The 24,802-nt window shown below is 34.7% G+C and overlaps 1 protein-coding gene across 4 annotated transcripts in view; it reads right to left on the reverse strand.

Annotated features, from left to right (window-relative positions):
* Positions 1-24,802, reverse strand: part of RASSF8 (Ras association domain family member 8) — a 122,382-nt gene that overhangs the window by 37,202 nt on the left and 60,378 nt on the right. For 3 of the 4 annotated variants that reach the window (XM_077870680.1, XM_077870681.1, XM_077870682.1), the window contains one exon: positions 19,963-20,082. The exons of the other annotated variant lie outside the window; for it this stretch is intronic. The gene's annotated coding sequence lies outside the window, so the exon portion shown is untranslated. The remainder of the gene's footprint in view (positions 1-19,962; positions 20,083-24,802) is intronic. 4 annotated transcript variants of the gene reach the window in all.

Genomic DNA, 24,802 nt, shown 5'->3' on the forward strand with positions numbered 1-24,802 from the left:
GACAGCTCTTGGTTTCAGGACACTGCCACTCCTCTGAAGCTCTTTTCCCTGTATCCCATTCATGTATCTCTTTGTGTGTGTACAAACGTGGGTGCGCATCCCCCCTGCCCTGCTGCCCTATATAGAAGGGCAGTCTATCATCCATAAAAAGGCTGTCCATGCTATAAAATATATTTGCTTTTGATAAATGGTTACCTAAATTTATTGTGCTAAAGTTTGTATTTCAAGTGCTAATCTGAATAAACTAAAAGTGTTAAATGTCTAATAAAACTTTCAGTCCTAAACGTCTAAAAAAACAAAAAACTATGAATCAAATACAATTTGGTCATAAAATTTTTAAAAACGGGATGGAATTTTGACAAGAGATAGAATAAAATGGGATACTGGTAGTAAAAATATGTTCATCTCTACCCTATTTCTACCTCCAATAAGTACAAAATACAAAAACTATAGAAAATAACATGGAATTTTGAATTTATCTGTAAAGAGTTCACTTTTGTAAGAGCACAGCAAAGAAGGTAAGGAGAGGGCATTGGTAGTGGTGGCAGTGATACACTGAGGAGAGGAAGAGTATTTTATCACTGATACTGTTTAATTTGAAAGGCTGAGATATCTTCCTGTCTTTGTTTCCTTCCTATTTCTCTCTGCTGCCTATTAAAAGGAGGTAATTTAACAAACTCTGAGGAAAACAGAGCGAGGCTACACTGAATTCTGTATCTCATAACTAGTCTGTTTAGTTTGCTGTACTCCTGAGCGATGTTGGTAACTCACTGAAATATAGATGCTCTATCACCAGGCTCAACTGCTTCTCTCCTTTTTGTTTTAGGGCAGTCTCCTATCTACTTTCCCATCATACTTCTTTAGTAGCAGTTGCATGCATTTGAAAGGATACAGACCCATAGCCCTGGAAGGGATCTATAGATCCTCTAGGTCAGGGATCCTTCTTTTGTTTTAGTCCCAGTACCAGAGGGACAGGACACACATTTCTGTGAACACGGTGGGCAACAGGGATAATCACAGCAGTGGTTGGGATAGGGGGATGAGAGAAGATTTGTCAAGATCCCTGAGTCCACAGGGGTAGGATGAAATACTCCCATGCCCTATTCCAGGATTTTATCACTCTTACTACTTTTGAAATTAAAACTCTTAAAGTGGAAATGATCAAATAAGGTTCTTAGAGAAAAGCATTTTTTTTTTTTCTGGCAGACTAAGTAATTCCCAGTCCTTGTCCTCCTATATTTATAGTCTATATTTCAAGTTAGGGAACACTAAAATTCCTGCTTCCTACTTCCTTACTAAAATGCAGGGCTGAAGAGGGAGAAAAATCCAACAAGGATGGGATAAGGTCCAAATTATGTCTTTTCCATGTAATCTCTTAAAATCTGTGATATTAAATCTTAATTGTGTTAAAGCCCATCCAACAAAAAAAGTACCTATTTGCAGATTCACAGGCTGTAGAGTTCTTCCAATTGGTTTCTTGCAGATTGCTTTTACCTTTCTGGATATTTTCTTCTTGTTACAACACTTTGGTTAGTTGCTATGAACTGTATTCTATTTTTGAGGCTTATGAAGATTAATTCTCCAGTATTTCCCTAAGAAGTTTAATGGCATTTTCCCAATTGTCCAATACTACTGATAAAAATTATGAACTCCTGGAGGTAAGGTTAATAAAGGTAAGGCTGTACCAAGGCACTGAGCCCTATTCTGTGGGCATTACTGCCTAGCTAGTTTTACTCTTGTGTAATTAAGCTGTATGGTCTAATGACACATAGTCCCTATCTTCACAGCTGGCGAAGAATAATATCACCTTGGTTAGAACTTATTCATACACTTAAAATTTTTTTGAAGAAATCCATAACCATCCATAACCTCATTCCTCTAACCATAAGGCTCAAACTCAGTCTAAACAGCAGATATCACGACAACCTCTTCATTTTAGCTTCTTCCCTCAGCTCAAATCCATTCAATAGCCATTTAGTTCATTTCCCCATTCATTTATCCACTCACTAGTAGTATATATCTGGGCCTCTCCTGCTTACATCCATTAATATTCCTCACTAACTTTAGGATAAAGTTCCTACCATTTTCCACCTCATTCCAGCCTGTCCTCAACTACACTTCCCCTTGTGAGGTAGCCCTATCTTTCTGCCCCACTGGGTACTGTTTGCTCTGCTTAGAATATCCCCCTCCTCCCTACCCACTTGACCAGGCCTGCCTCTAGGCATCATCTGGCCTCTACTTGATGCGATGGTGGTGGGAAAGACACACCAGCAGATGCCGGGAGCTTCCTCTATGCCAGGCACATATACTAACCCAAAATAACCCACTGAGAAAATATTATCACCCCCATTTTACAAACAAGGATGTAGACGCTTTGAAAGGTTAATTTGTTAGATAAATTAATAACACAATACAAATAGTACAACATGGAGCAGGGATTTGAACGGAGTGTGACTCCAGTCCTTGCTCTTAATCTTTTCCCAGAGGGACCCGGCAAGTCTGCACATTAAATACAAAGGAACAGTTTTTGTGTCCACAAAGAAATACACTTAAAAAGTGTAGCCCCATTGGCGCAGTGGCTTAGCACTGCCTACAGCCTAGGGTGTGATCCTGGAGACTCCGGATCGAGTCCCACGTCGGGCTCCCTGTATGGAGCCTGCTTCTCCCTCTGCCTGTGTCTCTGCCTCTCTCTCTCTCTGTCTCTCATGAATAAATAAATAAAATCTTAAAAAAAAAAAAAAAAAAGAAAGAAGAAATCCACTTTAAAAAAAAAAACATAGCCCTTTAAGTTTATCTCTTTCTATGAAGATTATTTTCTTCAGTTTCATCTTATGTCTGTCATAAAAAAATCAATAGCCCTTCATGTTATTAGTTTCCCCTCTAAAACAGAACCTTGGATAATTATATTAATGTCATTTTTACAGATAAATCATTTTATTCTTGAAAATGTTAATGTGCTTTAGGATGAAAGAGTGAGACGGTATCTTAGCATGAAGGAGGAACACAGAGGAAAGATTTAAAAAGATATGGAAAAGTTCACTATGCTTGTCATTTTCTATTGTAAAAGCCAAAAAAAAAAAAAAAAAAAAAGAATGCTATAAACAATTTGAGGTTTCTGTTATGACCTGAAGGGTAACAAGTTTTACTTAGAGCTTCAATATTTACACAACCAGACATTAAATTCTTTTGATCAAAGGAGCTCCAACAAATTCTACAACGGCTTGAGAGCTGAGCCATAGAACTTCAGTAAGAGTTTGATCTCCAACTGACTCAAAGTCTTATTATAGGGTATCTGGGGTCAAACTGAACTCTCTAGCAACATTTACACTGTCCTTACTTTTTTTTCCCTTTAGTATATGTGCTGCAAAAGCAAGCACGTCGCTGTCCTTATTTTTGTCTTCAAGGAAGAGTCACATTTCAAGGATGGCAGAAGTATGTGATATATGTGTTTAGTTCCTAACCCATGTGTGCTTTAAAGTAAATCACACACATAAACAGCTCTCTGTAGTACATCTGTGGGTAAGAAGCTCCTTTAACTGATTATGTAATATTTTAGTTTAGGTAGTGAAAGATCCCAGATGTTTACTCTAACAGCTTTTGTAGAAGCATGGGATTAATGTTAGACACGTAATCGCTGGTTTTGGAATGGGGCCAAAGTGTGTACATATGCTGTTTAATTATGTTGGCACCCCAGGCATTTCAAATATCAACAGAATTTCTCAGCTGATATTCTCATTACTAATCCTATTTTAAATAATTACAGAAGGGTAAAGACAACTGGGCATTTCATATGTGAATGAAATCTATCTAACACCTTTGACTTTTTTTTAATAATAAATTTATTTTTTATTGGTGTTCAATTTGCCAACATACAGAATAACACCCAGTGCTCATCCCGTCAAGTGCCCCCCTCAGTGCCCGTCACCCATTCACCCCCACTCCCCGCCCTCCTCCCTAACACCTTTGACTTTTAATAGATTTGGAGGTTTTAAAATATATTTTTTAATTTTTATTTATTTATGATAGTCACAGAGACGAGAGAGAGGCAGAGACACAGGCAGAGGGAGAAGCAGGCTCCATGCACCGGGAGCCCGACGTGGGACTCGATCCCGGGTCTCCAGGATCGCGCCCTGGGCCAAAGGCAGGCGCCAAACTGCTGCGCCACCCAGGGATCCCGATTTGGAGGTTTTATGGATTAAAAATACCTTACGTTATAATGAACAGGTAAATAAGGTACAAAAATTGCCAGGAAATATTTTCTTCAAAATTCTTTGCTGTACACTAACGTAGCAATTTCCAAATCCTTTTTTGTTATTGTTCTCCCTTCTAAAAATTCACGTGTCCCAAAGGAACCTTTGATTAAGCCATGAAAGTTTCCCATGAGGCCTAGGACTTGACTTTGGGATATACTTCATTACATAAAACAGGGCTAGAAGTTGTTTTGAATAAACATTCCAAAGCTCCTTACCTAGATGATTTTGAGAAACCTGCTGTGAATCTAACAACATACATAGAATTGTTTTTATATTAATGACTCAAATTTCTCCTACTTCCTTTTAGGAAAAATGAAGCAGCAACATACATATTTCCACAACTTTTCCAAAAAAGACATTTAAAAGTTTTACATATGAAAATAAATGAATAGATCATCACTAAAATAGATGAGTTGGGTCAATAAACATTGCAGACTATCGTAAAAGGAAAGATCTTTTCAAGTGAAGCGTGCTCAATGGAAAAATTCCTAAAACCAGAAGTTTTCCAGACATAAAATTTCCAAACTTCCCAAGACCATGTTAGTACTAGCTTTTCTGGGATATGGGAAGTTTCCTTCTTATGCTGCAGGCTGCTGCTATCATGCACATAAATTTAAATTACACATAAAGAAACATAGATTTCATTAAACTAGCATGTGATGATGAGAAGCAAGATACTTTGGTAAATTTATTTGGAATGCATTTATAAATAAAACATATAGGTCATATCAAATCACTGAGGCATCTTTTCAGACTTCTTGAATTTCTCTGAATAAGAAATATTTTCAATAATGATAGGAATAGCTGTGGTTTACATGTATAGTTGATATTGAAATCCCTATTAAACCATCTTCTCTCAAGCTCTCCCACCCCCACTGTAATCATTCAGATTCCACTTAAGCCACCATCAGAAGCAGACATTCACTTTCCAGCCCTCTATTTAAAAATATCTCAATCAACTATTTGCCATTTTTACTGCCAATAGTTCAAAAATCCTTATTATTATAGAGAATATCTGTATTTTACACAATCGTTTCCTCAGTACTGATATTTTGCAAAAACATATTTGTGAATACTGAGGAATTAGTACATAACCAACTATAGAATATCTATGTTGTTTTATTACTACAGGACACTGAAATACTATGTTCCTATAGGAAATAATACACCAGAATAGTATATATTTATGAAATTAAGATGTCTTAGATTATCAATAGAATAGTGGTTAATGGTCTAAGAAATGTAATAATTAAGCAGAGTTTGGCTTTGATAGTATTGCTTTCTTTGTGCCATAGTTTGTATATATTTTGTGATACACAATTAACAGTGAAAACTTAGTACTTGTCTGAACAGTATGTGTGAAAAATATCCTTTTTGAATTCTTTGCTGCAGACATTAACCTGGGGCTGCTTATTAATTAAAATCTAATTTGGGAAAAAAGAGAAGTTCAAAGATACCTGCTTGGTTTACAAAATAAGTTAAATATTATTTATTAGAATAATACACTTTTCTACTACATTTAGAGTAACACAGAAATTTTTGTTTCATACCAAACACCTCTGCAAAAATGTCTATGACATTAGTAATAGTTCTGCAGAGCATCACAGGTCATAAAAATAATTCTGTGTATGACAGACAAAAACTCAATACTGGATTACAAAAGAACAGAATCCATCTTATATAGATTGCGTTTTTAAAAATTCATTCTACTGAACCTCACAGAAAGTACTTTGAAAACAAGTACAATTCTGTGGAATAGATTCATTTCTGCTTCTTACACTCTTCCTACCCAGGATTATAAAGCATGAGAATGTAGATTTTTAAACTGCTACAGAAATAGTTTTCTTTCTTTTCTCCTCAATAAAGTATCCTTTAGATCATGAGGAAAATTTACTAAGAATTATTTTATTATTAAGTCTAACCATATTAATCAGCATAACTGATTATCAACTACATGTTAGATAATAAATGGACTAAAATCACTTTTGAAAAAATTTATAAACTAAGCCCAAGATACTTTTATCTTTTTGTTTCATTTTTATTTTAAAATTTATTTTGACCATTTTTATAGTATGCCACTTTGTAAGTTGCCCTACATCGTTTCCAAACAAAGTGAGACACAAATGACCAAACTAGTGAAGACTGATATGAAAACAAAATTGACAATTTGGTTGCCATTTAGTGACAGACTAAACAAGGTAAGGACAAATATCTCTGAGGAAGCAACCCAATTAAATATTGGTTGTAGGACTGATTCAAAGATAAATGGTAGCCTGGAGTATAAATCAGACAGCATAGTTTGAGACTGACAGCTTCTTTAACCAGTAGGTAAAACTGTTTTTCTAATTTGTAGGTGTGCTGCCAAAGTGAGCACCATTTTTCTAATTAGAACAATCACTAATAAGGATAATCCAAATGTAAACTAATGGAAAAGTTTTTAAGTTTTAATAACTTAAGAGTACCAAGGAGATAGTCTTGTTAAGAAAATGTAATTAAATCAATATTAAGTTATAACTGTTATATATTATACTGTAATTATTGTTAATCAATTTATTAATAATTACATATATAATTATATATATATAGTTAAGTTAATAATTACAATTAATATATTTTATTAAGAAATTATTTTAGATCTCAAATTAAGGCCAATTATGAATCCAGAGGGCACAGCTCAAGAGTAACAAAAGATCAGGATTTAAACATGGTGGTAAAAGATACTGATTTATTTGGAATAAGTGCATAGAACATTACAAAATGTGACAAAACATGAACATATGCACACAATTTGAGCACAGATGAGATAAATTAAAGTTTAGGTTTCTTGAACCTGGGGCTTTTTGTTTTAGCCACCAGAGGTCACTCTTCCCCAGAGAGATGAAAAACAGGGTTTGCAAAGTACTGGTCACTTACTGTGTATTTGTTATAAGGATATAAAAAAAACAATAAAAACCAAATAGTGCCTGTGTTTGCAATATTATCTCCCTACCCAAACCATATCTGAGCATGGATCCTGCTTGCCACCTTTACCCTTAGTGCTGAATACAGGTAATGGAGAACAGGAAAACTGAAATAGCCTGGGAGGCTAAAATATGCTTAACAATTGACTCAAGCAGTAAGGAAGGAGTGAAGGAGATGCAGTTCCTGGGAGAAGAGAGATTTGTGAACAAGTATCATGCTAGTAAGAGATAATGGAGAAAACTGGATGAAATTTCAGTTTCAAGAATTTTTATAAATATAACCATTCCTGGACATTTTTCAGCTAAAGACTGTAGTAAAGATTTATACTGCTTTTTAAATTAGTTTTACATGCTAAACTTTAAGTTTTGTCTATCAAATATGGCTTTAAGGAAAAAGCCAGGACTCCTTCAGGATTCAACATATATATTTACAATCAAATTAGAGAGAAAGAGACCCTTAATTCATCATACTGTCTTACATAAAATATGTGGTCAGTAAACACTCTTCCCCACTCACCCCACCTCTCATATAATACAATAAGCAGCAGATAATTAAAAGTTTCAATCTCTTTCAATTCCATTAGGTAAAGTAGAGCTCAATCCTCTCTATTTACTGCCACTCTACGGTAAGCCACAGGTAGAAGTAAAATTCAAGGGTTAGAGCAGGCTTTTATAATTTCATGTATGTGGATTACAGTTCAGCATAGACCCTTATGATTACCTAGGGATTTAGAACCTTCTAAACTATAGTCTTTCTTATTCCATGTAGCACCAAAGGAAATCCCAAGGAAAAATGTATATAGTAGGCCAAAGTCCTTAGCAGTTCATAAAATTCTTGTTTAAAAAACATTGTTTTGTTAGCAAATAAGGCTACAGCACATCATTGTATCTTTTAGATACATAACAATTTTCTTTTTCAATTACAAAGGTAAAATATGGTCATTACAGAATATTCAGTAAATGGGCAAAGGCTCTAGGAAAATAAAATCACCCATAATCCCATAAAATATGGGGAAAGAGAATAAAATTCTAAGTGAAACATTTTTATGATATTAAAAAAGTTTAGTCATGGCTTCATATTCTTAGAATTCATTTCCATTTATCTCACAAACTCCACTATCATATGTCCTCCCTTTATCAATGACATATTCCAACAAGTTCACCAAAGAATCTCATGAGTAGAGGGTCATATCTTTATACTTAATATACTCTTTCTTTGTACCTTCTTTGATGTCTCTACAGTGTTGGCACTGCTGACCATTCCTTTCCAAATACTCTCCTGTCTTGATTTACATCCTATTCTCCATGGCTTTTCCCATTAATTTGGTAACTCTCTAATAGTCATCACTATGGGCTATTTTTTCTCATGTTAATATTAACCACTAATTTTCTGGCTCTATCCTCTATGCCACTTCTTTATACCTTTTCCCTAAATGACCAAAGTCATTCTCATGGTATCAATTACTAGCTACATGTTGATAGGCAATAACATGCAATAGATGCTTAATAAATGTTTAATGTTATTAATGACTTAATGACTTTCAAATCTAATCTTTAGATTAGATAATTCTAAGCTCCAAGGCCAGAAACACCCAGCAGAAGTTTCTTATCCATTACAGCTAGAATTACAGCAATTGGCTGGTTAATTGTAAAAGTGGATTAAACAGTGAATCATAAAAACACATTTAACTTTAATCAAATAAATGTCCAATCGTTTGCTGATATTCTTAGAGTCAAGATCACTATATAATAATAATAGGTCAGGAAGACATAATAATTATACATGTGTTCAAAATCATAGCATCTAAAAACATACAGTAAACACTGATAGAAATGAAGGGAGAAACAGCAATACAATAAACTTCAATGCTCCATTTCAACAACAGATGGATAATCCAGAGTAGATCAATAAAGAAACAGAACTTGAACAACACTATAGACCAAAAGGACCTAAAACATGTCTGGAATATTCTACCCAACAGCAGTAGGAAATGTATTCTTCACAAGTGCAGATCACATGTTAAGTCACAAAAAAGTTAGCAATTTTTTTTTTATTTTTATTATTTTTTTAAATTTTTATTTATTTATGATAGTCACACACAGAGAGAGAGAGAGAGAGAGGCAGAGACACAGGCAGAGGGAGACGCAGGCTCCACGTACCGGGAGCCCGACGTGGGATTCGATCCCGGGTCTCCAGGATCGCGCCCTGGGCCAAAGGCAGGCGCCAAACCGCTGCGCCACCCAGGGATCCCCAAAAGTTAGCAAATTTAAGAATAAAATCGTAATAAGTATCTTTTCTAACCACAACGCAATGCTATTAGATACCAAAAGCAAAGGAAAAACTGGAAAATCCACAAATTCATGAAAATTAAAGAGAACACTCTTGAATAACCAGTGGGTCAAAAAGCAAAAAAGAAATGAGAAAATATGTTGAGACAAATGAAAATACAATATATCAAGATTTATGGATACAACAAAAGCAGTACAAGCAAAGAACACCCACATTAAAGAAAAAGATTTCAAATAAACAACCTAACTTTATATCTCAAGGAACTAGCTCAACAACCCTATGTGTAAAATTAGCAAAGGAAGGGAATAATAAACATTAAACCAGAAATAAAGGAAATAGAGAACAGAAAATTTTTAAAAATCAAAATATTTTTAGATTAACAAAATTGACTTTTTTTTGCTAGACTAATAAGCAAGAGATTAGACTCAAATAAATAAATATTTAATAGATAATAGATATTAAAGAGACATTACAACTGATACCAAAGAAAATACGAAGGATGAAAGACTACTATAAACAAATTATAGAGTAACAAATTGGACAATTTAGAAGAAGTAGATAAATTCCTAGAAACATACAAACTGAATCATGAGAAGAAATAGAAAATACAAACAGATCAATAATGAGTAAGGAGATTAATTCAGGAATCAGGAATCTTCCGACAACAAAAACCCGAGGACCGGATGGTTTGATTGGTGTCATTCTACCAAATACTTAAAGAAGAATTAGTGCCAATCCTTCTCAAACTCTTTCAAAAAACTGAGGAGGAGCAAATATATCCAAACTCAATTTATGAGGACAGCATTACCCTGATAACCAAGTGGGACAAAGTCAGTACAAGAAAATTATGGCCAATATCCCTTAATGAACACAGATGCAAATATCTTCAACAACATACTAGCAAACCAAATTTAAAAGCACATTAAAAGGATCATACACTATGACCAAGTAGGATTTACCCCTGGAATGCAAAGATGGCTCATAATACAAAAATCAATTACTAAGGACATCCCATATTAAGAGTGAACGATAAAAATCATGTGATCATCTCAACAGATGCAAAAAAAAGCACTTGATAAAATTTGACACTATTTCATATAAAAACTCTCACCATAGATATCAAAGGGAATTACCTCAACTTATAAAGGCCATATATAAAAAGCCGTATCTAACATCATCCTCAACAGTAAGAAGTTGAAAGCTTTTCCTCTAAAATCAGGAACAAGGCAAGGATTCTTACTCTTGCCACTTCTATTCAACATAGTCTTGGAATAGTAAAACAATCCTAAAATTCACATGGAACCAGAAATGACCACAGATATAAAAAAAAAATCTTAAGAAAGAAGAATAGAAGTTATCACTCTATGATTTCAAAATATGTCTACATGAAAACAAATAAAACTGGACCCTTATCTCATGCCATATGGAATAATCAACTCAAAACATATTAAAGATATAAGACCTAAAACTGTTACAACTCCTGAAAGATAACCTAAGGAAGAAGTCTGATATTAGGCTTGGCAATAACTTCTTGGATATGACATCAAAATTACAGGCAACAAAAGTAAAAACAGACACATAGGAGTATACCAAACTAAAAATCTTCTGAACAATAAAGGAAAACACCAACAGGGTGAAAGGCAACCTACAGAATGGGAAAAAAATATCTGTAAACCATATATTTGATACGAGCTTAATATCCAAAATATATAAGGAGATCTTAAGAACTTAGGGGAGCCCCCTTAATATAAATGAAATTTTAAATCCTGTTTTTACTTAGTATTATATGGTAATCATGTTTTTACCTTATTCTTTGAAAATAGTTTCTAATGGCTCCATAATTTTGTTCCACCTTGCCAAATTTTCTTCACTTTCACAGCAATGTACGATGATACCTGTCTTATCACCATCACTAAATACAGTATTTTCTTTTTAAAAGTAGTCAATCTCTGTAAAATATTTTCTTATATGGCTGACTAATCTTATATTTACATTTTATTTTTGCATTTGTTTCATTTCCAAGTGTCTCCGTCAGTTTGAGCTGTTACAATAAAATAGTATAGACTGGATGGCTTAGAAAACATTTATTTCTCCCAGTTCTGGAGTCTAGGAAGTCTAAGATCAAATTGCCAGCAGATCTGGTGTCCAATGAAGGCCCTCCTGGTTTGTAGATAGCCACCTGACCTTTGCGTACAAAGACACTAGTTCTATCATATGGGCTCTATCTTCATGACTTCATCCAAACCTAATTACCTCCCAAAGGTCCCACCTCCATATACCATCACATTTGAGTTAATAATTAATTTAACATAATGAATTTTAGGGGGAAAAAAAGATTCAATCAATCTATGAACTAAGTGAATTAGAGTTTCTTAGAACTGCTATAACCACAACTGCTTGGAATAAAACAACAAAAATTGTTCTCTCATAGTTCTGGGGGCCAGACATCCAAAAATAAGTTTTGATTTTTAGGCCAAAATCAAGGTATCAATAGGGTCATGCATCCATTAGTGGTTCTAGTATAGAATCCTTTCTTTGCTTCTTCAAACTTTTGGTGATTCCAGGCATTCCTTGGTTTTTGACATCACTCCAATCTCTGCCTCCCTGGTCACATTTCCTCATTATCTTCTGTCTCAAAAACTCCCTCTGCTTTTCTCTTATAAGGATAAATATGATTGCATTAGGGTCCTCCCAGATAATCCAGTATAAAGATTTAAAATCCTTATTTATTTTGCCATATAAGGTAATATTCATTCTTACTATATAAGGTGACAAATGAGATGTTTGTGCTCATTTTCTTCCTGTTGCATCTCAGACAAATGCCATAAAGTTGCAAATTTTAAGCTTCAGGCAGCCCCGGTGGCCCAGCGGTTTAGCGCTGCCTACAGCCTAGGGCATGATCCTGGAGACCCAGGATCAAGTCCCAAGTTGGGCTCCCTGCATGGAGCCTGCTTCTCCCTCTGCCTGTGTCTCTGACTCTCTCTCTCTCTCTGCCTCTCATGAATAAATAAATAAAATCTTTTAAAAAAAATTTTAAGCTTCAGCCCTGAGGTACTTCCAGAGACACAATTTAAAAAACATTACCAAACAATGGATATCAAGAAAATGAAATTCCCTCTTACAGGAGAATTATCTAAAGCATCAAAGTTAAAAATGCAGTATTAAAGTAAGTAGTAGATTTTTACCTCATCCAAACATCCCTTTAAAAGAATAACAACTCATTGCTTTTCTATAAAATGATAAATCTTTTCCTACATTTGGGAATGTTTCTACAATATAAAGTATCTTTTTTTTAAACTCAGTTTAGTAACACACACACTCTCTCTCTCTCTCTCTCTCTTCTACATAAGCCTATGCATGAAGAACACATATTATTTAGTCTACTCTAGAGGCAAAAGTTTGGATTTTGCTGCAACCCAAAGCTATTACACTAAGAGTTATGAGTACAAAGTAATGAGACTACATTTTTCTTTAATATATAATTTCATACTTTACATATAGATGAGTGCTGAACCCATTAGGGTAGGCAATTTGGGAAATATATACTTACTCATAATTTGCAACTTCTCAAACTGTATTTGTAATTTTTCTTTTAGAAATGTCTTCTGTATCAGTTTATTACACACCAAAAAAGTCTTATTTTTAATAGCCATACTTTCTTTTAAAAGTATCAGTTTAGCATTCCTAAACTCACTCCTAATTATTATTCACTGAACTTGTGATAATTATGTCTTAGTTTTAAAAAGCAAGCTCACCTCATGTGGGATGTTTTTTGATATTATTAAAATTATTTTAAAAGAATAATGCTAGTACTCTGTAATCTGTAACCAATTTTGTCAAGCAGATATGTTGGTCAAACTGGAGTCATTTACCACAGTCTAGCTCTCCAGTTCCCTTTGTGCAGTCCATCTCCATGTCATCTATGACCCAGAAGACCACCTGTAAATGTTACTTGATTTAAAGACACCACATTACTTTACCACTGTGGCCAAATCAAACCAGGTAGAAGACAATAATCTCACTTTGCCATGATGGAGGAGAGCTTCAGGTTTATCAGAATTGGATTCAACTCTTGAGAGAAGTCTTACTGAGAAATTCTGGATATACCTACTGAAGCCACACATAAACTAGTTGTTCTAAATAATGGACTACAAAGGGGTTAACATGAGTCATCAGGTATGGGGCCAGATCAAACTTACCATATACGGTGAAAGGCTCTTCTGATAGGTAGATCAATATCCTTAATTTAACCCAGTATCCATTTAATGTCCCTGTTTCCCTGGAAGTGATGTGGGGTACAACCAGCACAACACAGGTTTACCTATAGATATTTTCTGCTAGTTCTCCCACAGGACCTACATAACTCTTGGCTAGTGCTTTCAAGTTTTAAATAATTTTAAGTGTTTAGTTTCTATACATCTAACAAATTAAAATCATGTTCTTTGTTTGGCTGCTAACTCAGGGATCCATACTTAGTTTTATAAACTTTTCTTGTTCTTTTTTTTTAAGTTTTTAAAAATTTTTTTAGTTATCTCTACACCTAACACGGGGCTTGAACTCATGACCAAGATTAAGAGTCTCATGCTCCTCTAACAGCCAGCCAGGAGTCTCCTTTTCTTTTTAGTCTAGTCTTCTTTAGCTCATGAATTTTGTTTGTCAATAAGAAATATTAAAGCAGAATGTCATAACACTTCAATCTAGTTATGTTAATGTCAAGAATTTTAAAATTAGGGACACCTGGGTGGCTCAGTGCTTGAGCATCTGCCTTTAGCTCAAGGAGTGATCCCAGTATCCTGGGATCGAGTCCCACACTGGGCTCCCTGCAGGAAGCCTTCTTTTCCCTCTGCCTATGTCTCTGCCTCTCTCTCTCTCTCTCTCTGTGTCTCTCATGAATGAATAAAATCTTAAAAAAATTTTTTTAAATTAAAAAATGTATTTGTTAAGTGAATAACAAGTTCCTAGAGATATTTTCAAAAACAGTTTTAAACCAAGAATAAATTCTTCACAGGTGGCTTCCAATCGCCTGTGTAACATGTATGTTGATATTTATAGTCTAATGAATATAGGTCAGAAGCATGAAGAAATGAAGAAGCACTTTTTAAAAAATAATAAATAAAAATCAGCTTTTATAGTGACACAGATTCTTAAGGATTTATCAGGAGAATAGACATACACTAATTACAAAGTAGTAATACATTTCATTAGAAGTTAAATAAACTGATATGCCTAACAATTCATATGCCTCTTAGAGACATTTTAGTAGAAATGAAATCAGGCTATTTCACAGACTGTCATAGTCATGGGAAAGGAAAAATTTTTTGTCATGAATGATCTTGCAGGTTATGTTGGTTATTAACTATTGCCTCTCAGCTCCAAATTCATCCTTTTGGCCTGCTCTGAAAATGGATCTGAGTCCTTAAACAGATTTTCTTTGACAACTGCAGCATGTAAAGTTTTGTCAAGAGAGGGCACTGGAGAGACACACTAGAGAGGGCAGGAGGGAAGGGTTCTGTTCCCTCCTGGCTTCCCCAGGGCCCAGCTCCTGCAATTGTAGAGAGGTCAGCCGACCCAGCAGCTTCCCCAGCACCAGCTTTGGGTGATTTTATAGTGGAGTGCCTCTAATAAGATGCATCTTCAGCAAGCACCAGGGGGGTGGATTTCGGGTAAGTTCCATCAACAAGACACTACACTGACTTTTCTGCACTGAGAGACACAGCCAGGTCCTCTGCAACAAACTCTGAAGTCAGTCCCAAGGGGCCCCTTCTTTGGGTACTCTATCTCAGCCTTAGGGAAGTGGCTGTTAAGTTCATGTTATACCTGCTCTTCTTGTATTCTACAGAGTTCTCTTTACCTCTTTATCAATCTCTCACCTCCTATTCCCTGTCATATTTATAGTCCTTTATATTAAACTTCACCTGTTAAAATGACCATGTGGTTCCTCTCTCCTGACTTGGCCAAGATTTTTCCAGCAACAGAAAGCACTGTTTTCTTATTCTTCTTTGTATACTTCAGAATAAATATGCTCACTAACAACAATACTGATAGAAAATAAAAAGACCAAAAAAAAAAAAAAAAAAAACCCAAAACAAAACAGAAAAAAGCTTTTCTGCTAAAAAATATTTTGCTTACCTAATCCTGTAGGGACTTGCACTCCCATATGAAAAACCAGAGAAAAATAAGTGAGAATGTTTCCTCATTTATTATTATTCATCTACAGGAGAAAAAAAATCCAGTTGAAAATACTAAAAATGTGAATCCAAAGCTTTTGTGAAAAAAGAAAACTTGTCTGATTTGTGCATAGCAGAGAAATAAACAATCAAGTCAATTTTACAAATCACTAGAAATGAAAAGAAAAAAGGAAAGATCTCAACTGATGGATGGATGAACCTCAGATAACATTTCATTATCTATTGTCTTAATATAAATAAAAAATACAAACATTTATGTAATAGGACAAATACAAAGGAGAAAGCATAAATAAAAAGGGGAAGAAAATATTTTCACAACTTTTAAATGGGCTGACATAGACAGCTGCCACCAAACAACCTTATAAGCAATTTAAATTATGAAAAAAGTTAATTTTTATATTTTAATCTTTATAACTACTTAAAACAACTTTCTCATTCAATATAAAAACTGTGCAGAACTTAAAAAGTTATAAAGCTCTCTTTAGAAGTTCTTATATAGAGATAATAATGACAATAAAAATATCCTCCTATAATGAACTATAAGAGAAATTAAGAAAACAATCTTATTTACAATTGAGTCAAAAAGAATACTTAGGTATAAATTTAACCAAGGAGGTGAAATATTTGTATACTGAAAACTGTAAGACATTGATGAAAGAAATTAAAGACATAAATACATGGATATTCTATGTTCATGGACTGGAAGAATATTGTTAAAATGTTAAAAATGTCCATATCATCCACAGTGATCTACTGATTCAATGCAATCCCTAGCAAAATACCAATGGCATTGTCTACAGAAATAGAACAATCCTAAAAATTAGTATGAAACCACAAAGGACCCCAAATAGCCCAAGTAATATTGATAAAGAATAAAGCTGGAGACATTAGGCTCCCTGATTTCAAACTATATTACAAAGCTTCAGTAATCAGAACAATATAGTACTGGCATAAAAACAGATGATTAATGGAAAAGAATGGAAAGCCCAGAAATAAACCTGTGCATATATCATCAATTATTTTATGACAAAGGAGTCAAGACTGTATAATGGAGAAAGGATAGTCCCTTCAATAAATGGTGTTGGGAAAACTAGACAGCCACATGCAAAAGAATATCCTACACCATACACCAAAAAATAACTTAAAATAGATTAGGAGCTTGTTTGGAAGACTTAAAACCATAAAACTCCTACAAGAAAACATAGGCTATTAGCTCCTTGACATTGGTTCTACAGATGATTTTTTTAGATCTGACTCTAAAAATAAAGGCAAAAACAGCAAAAACAAACAAGTAGACTAGCTCAAACTAAACAGTTTCTGCAAACCAAACTATCAGCAAAATGAAAAGGCAACCTACTGAATATGAGATAATATCTGTCAATCGTATATCTGTTAAGGGGTTAATATCTAAAATATATTTAAAAATGCATAACTCAATAGCACAGATCTTCTTCCAAAGACATACAGATGGCCAAAAGAAGACATACAGATAGCCGACATGAAAAGACACTCAGTATCACCAATCATCAGGGTATTACAAATCAATGAGCTATCTATCACCTCATACATGTTAGAATGGCTAAAAAGACAAGAAATAACAATTGTTAGCAAGGATCTGGAGAAAAGGGAACCCCTGTGCACTGCTGCTAGGAATATAAATTCATGCAGCCACTACGGGAAACAGTGTAAGTGTTCCTCAAAAAATTAAAATTGTAATTACCGTATGATTCAATAATACCATTTCTGGATATTTATCCAAAGAAAACAAAAACACTAACTAAAAAAGATACATGCACTTACGTGTCACTGCAGTTATTACTTATGATAGGCCAGATATGGAAACAACCTAACTGCTCTCCATCAATGGATGAATGGATAAAGAAAATGTGACACACACACACACACACACCCCCTATGTGACATATGTGTAACAGAATACAGTTCAGCCATAAAAAAGAATGAAATCTTGCTATTTGCAGCAACATGGATGGACCTTGAGGGCATTATGTTAAGTGAAATACATTAGAGAAAGACAAATACTGTATGATTTCACTCATATATGGAATTTAAAACAACAGCAAGGAAAAAACCAAGCTCACAGATACACAGAAAAGACAGGTAGCTGCCAGAGGTAGGAGGTAGGGTGTGAGTGGATGAAATGGGCAAAAGAGGTCAAAAGGTATAAACTTCTGGGTATAATATAATTAAGTTATGGGATGTAGTGTACAACATCGTGCCGACAGTTACTAATATTGCATTGCATATTTGACAGCGGCTAAGGCAGTAGATCTTAAAAGTTCATCACAAGAAAACAAATTTTTTTAACTATGTTACAGGAACAGATGTTAACCAAACTTACTGTGGTAATCCTTTCACAATACATACAGATACAGAAACATTATGCTGTACCCTGAAACTAATAATATTATATATCAATTATGCCTCAATAAAATATATGTAAAAAAACCCTTCTTCTTCCCAGATTAGAAAAATGTGGTTTTCTAGAACAGACAGCAATTACATTAGGTAATATTACAACAAAAATCCAGGCCATGGGAAGCCTGGGTGGCTCAGCAGCTGAGCCCCTGTCTTCAGCCCAGGGTGTGATCCTGGAGTCCCGGGATCCGTCCCAAATTGCGCTCCCTACATGGAGCCTCCTTTTCTCTCTGCCTCTCCTTCTCTCTGTGTCTCTTATGAATAAATAAATACGTAAAATCTTAAAAAAATAATCCAGGCCATGTGAGCTACGGTTCAAGATTATTTGGAGATCTTAAAATCTTACGTAACAGAAAAGCTAATTCTTAATCTAAAGAAACACTATAAAGAAGTAACAAAAAGGCACCAATTAGACTTTAGAACCAGGGAGAGTCATTAGATAATCCAAAAACAAAAACTCCAATCAACCAAACAATCAAGCAAACAAATAAAAAACCCCTTAGGCAACCCTAAATAACTTCCAGATTTTAAAGTTTAAAACAAACAAAAATGAATGAATTTCCCAAGTGTTTCAAAGGAAAATAGGCCCTTCTTGCCTCTAGTTAAATGAATTCTTTATTTGAAGGTTCTGACTCTCCAATTTTGGAGAATATGACTACTTGACAGGCAAAATACAGGATGAAAATAAAGATAATAGTAATTTGGTAACAAATGATAAACTTCAACTGGCCACCAGCACTTCAAAATAACCATTAGTCAGAGTTAGTGGGGTCTGTGGTCACAGTGTTATGGAGAAGTACTGTCTTCTGTTTTTAAAGTATGAATAGCTAGGATCTTATCAATAAAGAAAAACCAGAAATGGTGTTATTGAGAAAAAGTTGAGTTACTAAAGAAACACTACTGAGTAATTTCTCTTCATTTCATTTGTTTTTTCAAAAAAGCACATTCAAGTCAGCATTTCTTACAATAATACACTGTCTGCCTTTCACTATTATATATTTTCTTCGCCTAACAACATCACTATGAAATAAGAAAATTTTCATTTCTTTACAAATGGAAATAAGTAACTTAAAGTATAATATTACTTAACTTTAAAGATACATACAGAAGATAAAGAATTTTCCATGGCCTCACATGTTAATTTGGATTAAATTATATCTCAGTCTCTACTGGTGAGGTAGCCTATCTATGGAAATATATTTTGATATTCAGTTATTTTCTATTTTTCAGTTTTGTGTCAGGTTTCAGAGGAGAATAACGAAGAGCCTGTTTTCTAGAAATCTGAACACTAAGTGGCAGACAGGAATGATAATTTATTATAGTGGGTATTATTGGTCCTCTGGCTTAAACATGCTGACCCTGAAACCTGTGTTACGATGCTCTTCAATAATACTGCAGTGAGGAGGGGGAATCCCTTGTATCAAAGGGTCAAGAAACACACTGGAAGGTCTGTTTGATCATACGTGATATTTTAAAAAAATACTACCATCAGTTGAAGTAGTAGTAAGGTCTGAAAGGAAAAAGAATCATAAATAAATAAATAAATAAATAAATAAGTAGCAAGTTAAGTAAGTAAATAAAGCTGTAATCCTAACAACTTTTTATTTCTGCAACTACAGACATAACACAGAGTATTAAATTCAATTGTTAAAGGATTAGTATTTTGATCTACGATTAAAATCTAATGGATTTTAAATTCATTTTCTGCTGATTGTATAAAAATCTAATTTCATTATAATGAACTCTATTAGCACTGTCAAAATTGGTTTTTTATCTCATTTATCCATTTGAGAACATTTTCAAATAAATATTATAAATCAGGAAAATCAACTTGCCTTAAAATTTTCTGACACGGAGAGGACTTTTTTATGCTAAAGTGGAATTTATCCTGAATTCAATTCAACTGTTCACACCAATGAAGACTTCCATAGAAAAATATTGCATCTTTGTTCTTCCTATAAAACAAAGCAATAGTTTACCTTATTTATTATTTCTCAAAAGCAAATTGGTCCAATTTCAACACACCACTGAAATTTCAGAGAAAGTTAATAAAGACACTTTTACCTTGCCTATTAAAAGTCTGTTTGACTACAAATGTCAAGAATGTAATGCTAAAAAGGATTATCAGCTGAGCATGAACACATACCATGAGCAATTCATTATGTCTGTCATGGGTACAGGTATACACACATGACTTATTTCATCATCCTTCATGTGGAAGTTGCTGGTTAAGAACACATTTTAGTGGTCAGGCAGCTCTGAATTCAAATCCTGACCCTACCACTTATTGGCTGTATGACTTTAGACAAATTACTAGTTTTCTTGGCTCTATAGTAGGAATAATCATCCTTAAAATTTGTCAGAGTTAAATTAAAATGAACATGAAGACTTAAATACAACCTGGCATGCAGTAATTACTTTTAAAAAATAGCTATTAGTATTACTACAGGAATTTGCATCTTTCAGAATTCATTAGTAACTGATCACTGAATGTGATCTTGAAATAGGCGGTTCCCTGTTAAAATCTGCTATAGTGAGTGAGCTTTCACTCAGTAAGTCACTGTACATATGGCACCAGCCAGCTGTGGTTGCATCTGTGGCACTGGCAACTCAGGAGGGGCACATGAACACAACTGCATGAAGTAACAAAGGTCCACACTCATATTCTTCAAACCAATGCTACAGGTCTGAGATTTGTCCCTGCAATACAGAAATGTGCCACTTACTCAGAATGAGGTTTAGAAAAATAATGGTTACAAAAATAGACCTATTTTATTCTTCCTGGGTCCACTCACCTACCTACCAAGTACAGGATAAGAACTAGTAATTATACTCTAAGAATTTCAGAGAGTCTTAATCTAGGCCTACTATTATTCAACACTAGCCACACTGAAAGAAAAAATATTTCTATCAATGTGAAATCTACTTTAATGACAAAGTACACATATAATGAAAAAAAATCTTTAAAAATTTAAAGTTTGTCAGAAAATGTTGATGTTATAAAATCAGGAAGAATGAACAATATATCTAAAAAGAAAGTAGGGCCTTTTATTATAAAAAGTAACCTTTTCAGTGTCAAATCTTACGGTATTTGAAATTCTAATTTTGCGATTATGATTTCTAATGAACAGCCTCAGATACTATTTCAGGTCCCGTTACATGATTTTATTGAGCCCAAGTGATTCTGATGAGAAAGCAATAAAATGGGAAGGACACAGGATTTAAGGAGTCAGCAGACGTGGGTTCACTGCATATTTTTACCATATAACCCTGAACTCCTTTAAACTCATGCAGGCTCATTTTTTTCAGCTGTAGAATACTGATAAAAAATATTTTATCATTAGCCTGCTGTGAGCAGACTAAATTCACTTATTTAAAAGTGCTTTATGAACACCAAAATGCTATACCATCAGGTGGCTATCAGTCGAGAAGCTACATTTTCCCATGAGTTTATACAATGGACTTGTATTACTGGCAATGAGAGAGAAACTGGGAGGGAGGTCCTGTGGGCACACCACATGAAGAGAATTCTGTCCTCTTTAGTGAGAACTAGCCATCTCCCTGTCTATGAGCCTATATCAACAAAGAACCCTGTGAATAACATGATGCTGCCTATATGGAAATCTCATCATTTTTTTGGGGGGGAGATACGCTTTCCTTTATTTTGATTCTATAAATTTGGGGAGAGGGACAGACACAAAGATGGAACAAATCACACACTCCTAAAATTCACCTGGAAGGAAAGAAACATCATGGACACAGAATACCCACAGAAAAACAAATCTGGATACTCATAGTCCCCACCAATGTTTAAAAACCCAGCTCACTTATATGATTAGCAGAAATATAAATAATATATAAACAGTGTCAAGAGTATGTCAAGAGTGATATACTGATATGAGGCCAGACGGGAAGATGACTTCTATTCCTCCATCTTCAGAAACACAGGAAGCTATTTACATCCACTATAAAAAGGCTGATCTACAATTCACACAACCAACACTCAAATATTCATTGCCAGTTACAGTGCTATTTGAAGAAGCAGGAGAGATTTGGTTTTCTCACTTTTTAAATATTAAATGCCTGGCAGCTTTTGTTAAAGTCACGTGTAATATTTATTAAGTACCTATCATATGCCAGAAACTGTTCTAAGTGCTTTAAGTGTATCAATTTATTTAGTTCTCATAATAATCTTAAAAGGTAGGCACTATTATTATCTCTACTTTTTATTTAAGAGGAAACCAACGCACAGAGAAGTTACAAAGATCACATACCTCAGGAATAAGGCCAGGATCTGAATCCAGGCAGTTTACAACCAGAGCTCAAACCATGAACTAATAAACTCTACCATCTAATAAAAGAAATAATTAAGCAGAATATACATTATACTTAGTGCTTTCAAAAAAGCATTTAAAAAAAGTCTACTATTTGCCACATATATGAAAACAAAAGATTTAAAGACACTAGATTTAAAATGAAGTTCATGGGTCAGTCTCCATTTCTTAATTACATCCTTTGTGCGACCAGAGGTTGAGAAGAAGCAAGGGCCTAGAAAGGTTAACTATTACTAACAAAAATAACATTGCTTATGAAAAAAAGAAGAAAGCTCTCCTGGGAAGTATTTGATTAATTTTTTGGAAAATAAGTTCTGGGGAAATTCTCAAAGGACCTCCTCACTATGCAACACTGAATAAAGTCAAATGTCTACTATTTTCAGTGAGGACTGCTTTCCATGGGCAGATGACTTTCAACTCTTAGATATGGAACTAACACAAACTAAAGCAACATCAGGCTTCATTGCAGAAGAAACTGAAATAAAAATTTCTTTTGTCTCCTAGTACTGCTCTCAGATTCATTCATATGTGGCTGAAACATATAAGGGTATAACTTTTGCAGTGAATTACCTCTAGAACTAAAAAATAGGATCATTAATCAGTTACCTTTTATTTCATTCATAATTAGTCAGGGACTTTTGCCATTCCAGTTTTTACCACGAGCCACTTTAAAACAAAGAAAACTTTCTCACTTGTAAGTTCAGTGGGTTTTTCCTCAGTCTCATAATCAGCAATGTCTCAATTATAAGAAAATCACGGACCATATCTCTAACCACCTCCATCCTTTCTCTTCAAAATGTGTCAGCTGCCTGCCTCTCTAGAATTTTCCTCTTGATAGAAGCTCCTCACAGCCATCTTTGTATATTTCTCTCCACTATTCCTTCAACTGACTCAGTTTTCATACAAGCACATTGGCACCATTTTACTTATTTGGTCCTAAATGTTCTTCATATGAAAATCTGTCAACTCAGATCAACTCAGATAGAATGATCAAGATGGTCCATGATTATTATACCTTTATCACTATGGCTCCCTCAGAGGGGACAAGCACAAGACCAACTGACAATATTCTCCAGGACACAAAGCCTTGAGAATTCTCTGGGTTCTGCAGATGTGCTGTAAGGCCTCCTTTGGTTTCTGAGGTATGAAGATGGATAATTCCTCAGATGACCTTGGAAGATCTTTCTCAGATCTGCACTTGGGCAGAACCAGAAACTCAATTCTTAGCACTAACAAGATAAGTGATAACCTCTTATCACCCTTGGGTTCCAAAGATAGAAAGATAAAATGGTACCGGGGCACTTAAAAACTCTTAAAAATGACAAATGTACTAAGCTAGAGAGGGACAGTTTCTATTCTAGTCTTCATAGAATTGATCCCAACCAGTCTCCCTTATGTCCCCCATTTCCCTCTCTCCAGTCTCTTAGGTATCCAAAATTTCATGTTCCTGGGCCAAAGGCTCCAACCAGTCATTCCCCACTCTGTCTCATCACCAACAATAGGATTTTGCAGCCCAGAAGCATTTCTTTTCTTCTTTACCAAGTCTTCTTCATTTGTTAGTTGTCGAAGAACCAGATATGTAGGGAGGAGAGGAATAAGAGACTGACCAAAGCACATTAACCTTAACCTCCAACTGGTAATATGAGAAGAAGTAATTAGGGAAAGATAATCTCTATTGTTCCTTAAACTGCAGTGCCCATTCTCAGGACTGGGGGAACTAAGGGGTGTATAGCAAGCAAGGTGCCTAGGGTACAAAATGCAAGGAGGCATCATTCTCAAGGGCCGACATTGTATTTGCATGACTCTTAAAGACAGTGCCTCTTTATATTTTGTGCCCTCATAAGTACCTCACTTTCCTTATTCTAAAGGCCCTGTGCCATTCTGCCTACAAGTCAAAATGGTTAAGATGGTTCCAAGTGGACAAGAAGGACAAACTTTAGCTGTTCTCAGGCAGTTGCCTACAGAACATGAATTGCTTCTGCCTTCCCTTCTGATTTCCCACTAATTTCTAATTTAGCGTCTGGCTAAATAAAGCCCAAATCCTTGGCTGGTGCCTGATCAACTTTCCTAAACAAAAAAGGTGAGTGACAACACTTTCAGATCCCAGGGCCTCAAAATCTATTTTGTATTTGTATTATGCATCAATTAGCTATTCCAGAGCTATGGCATACTAGATGCTTGGAAAACCAATGGTGCAGTCATAGGTACACCATGGCTAACCAGGATGCCAGTCCCCTTATATTAGCTCCAGCATCATCACTATCTCCTTTGATTTTTATAGTGCATCAGAGAATAAATAAGTAGCTATATTACCTATCTTAAAACAAAAACACCTTCCTTT

This window comes from Canis aureus, chromosome 25 (genome assembly GCF_053574225.1).
Source record: "Canis aureus isolate CA01 chromosome 25, VMU_Caureus_v.1.0, whole genome shotgun sequence".
NCBI lineage: Eukaryota > Metazoa > Chordata > Mammalia > Carnivora > Canidae > Canis > Canis aureus.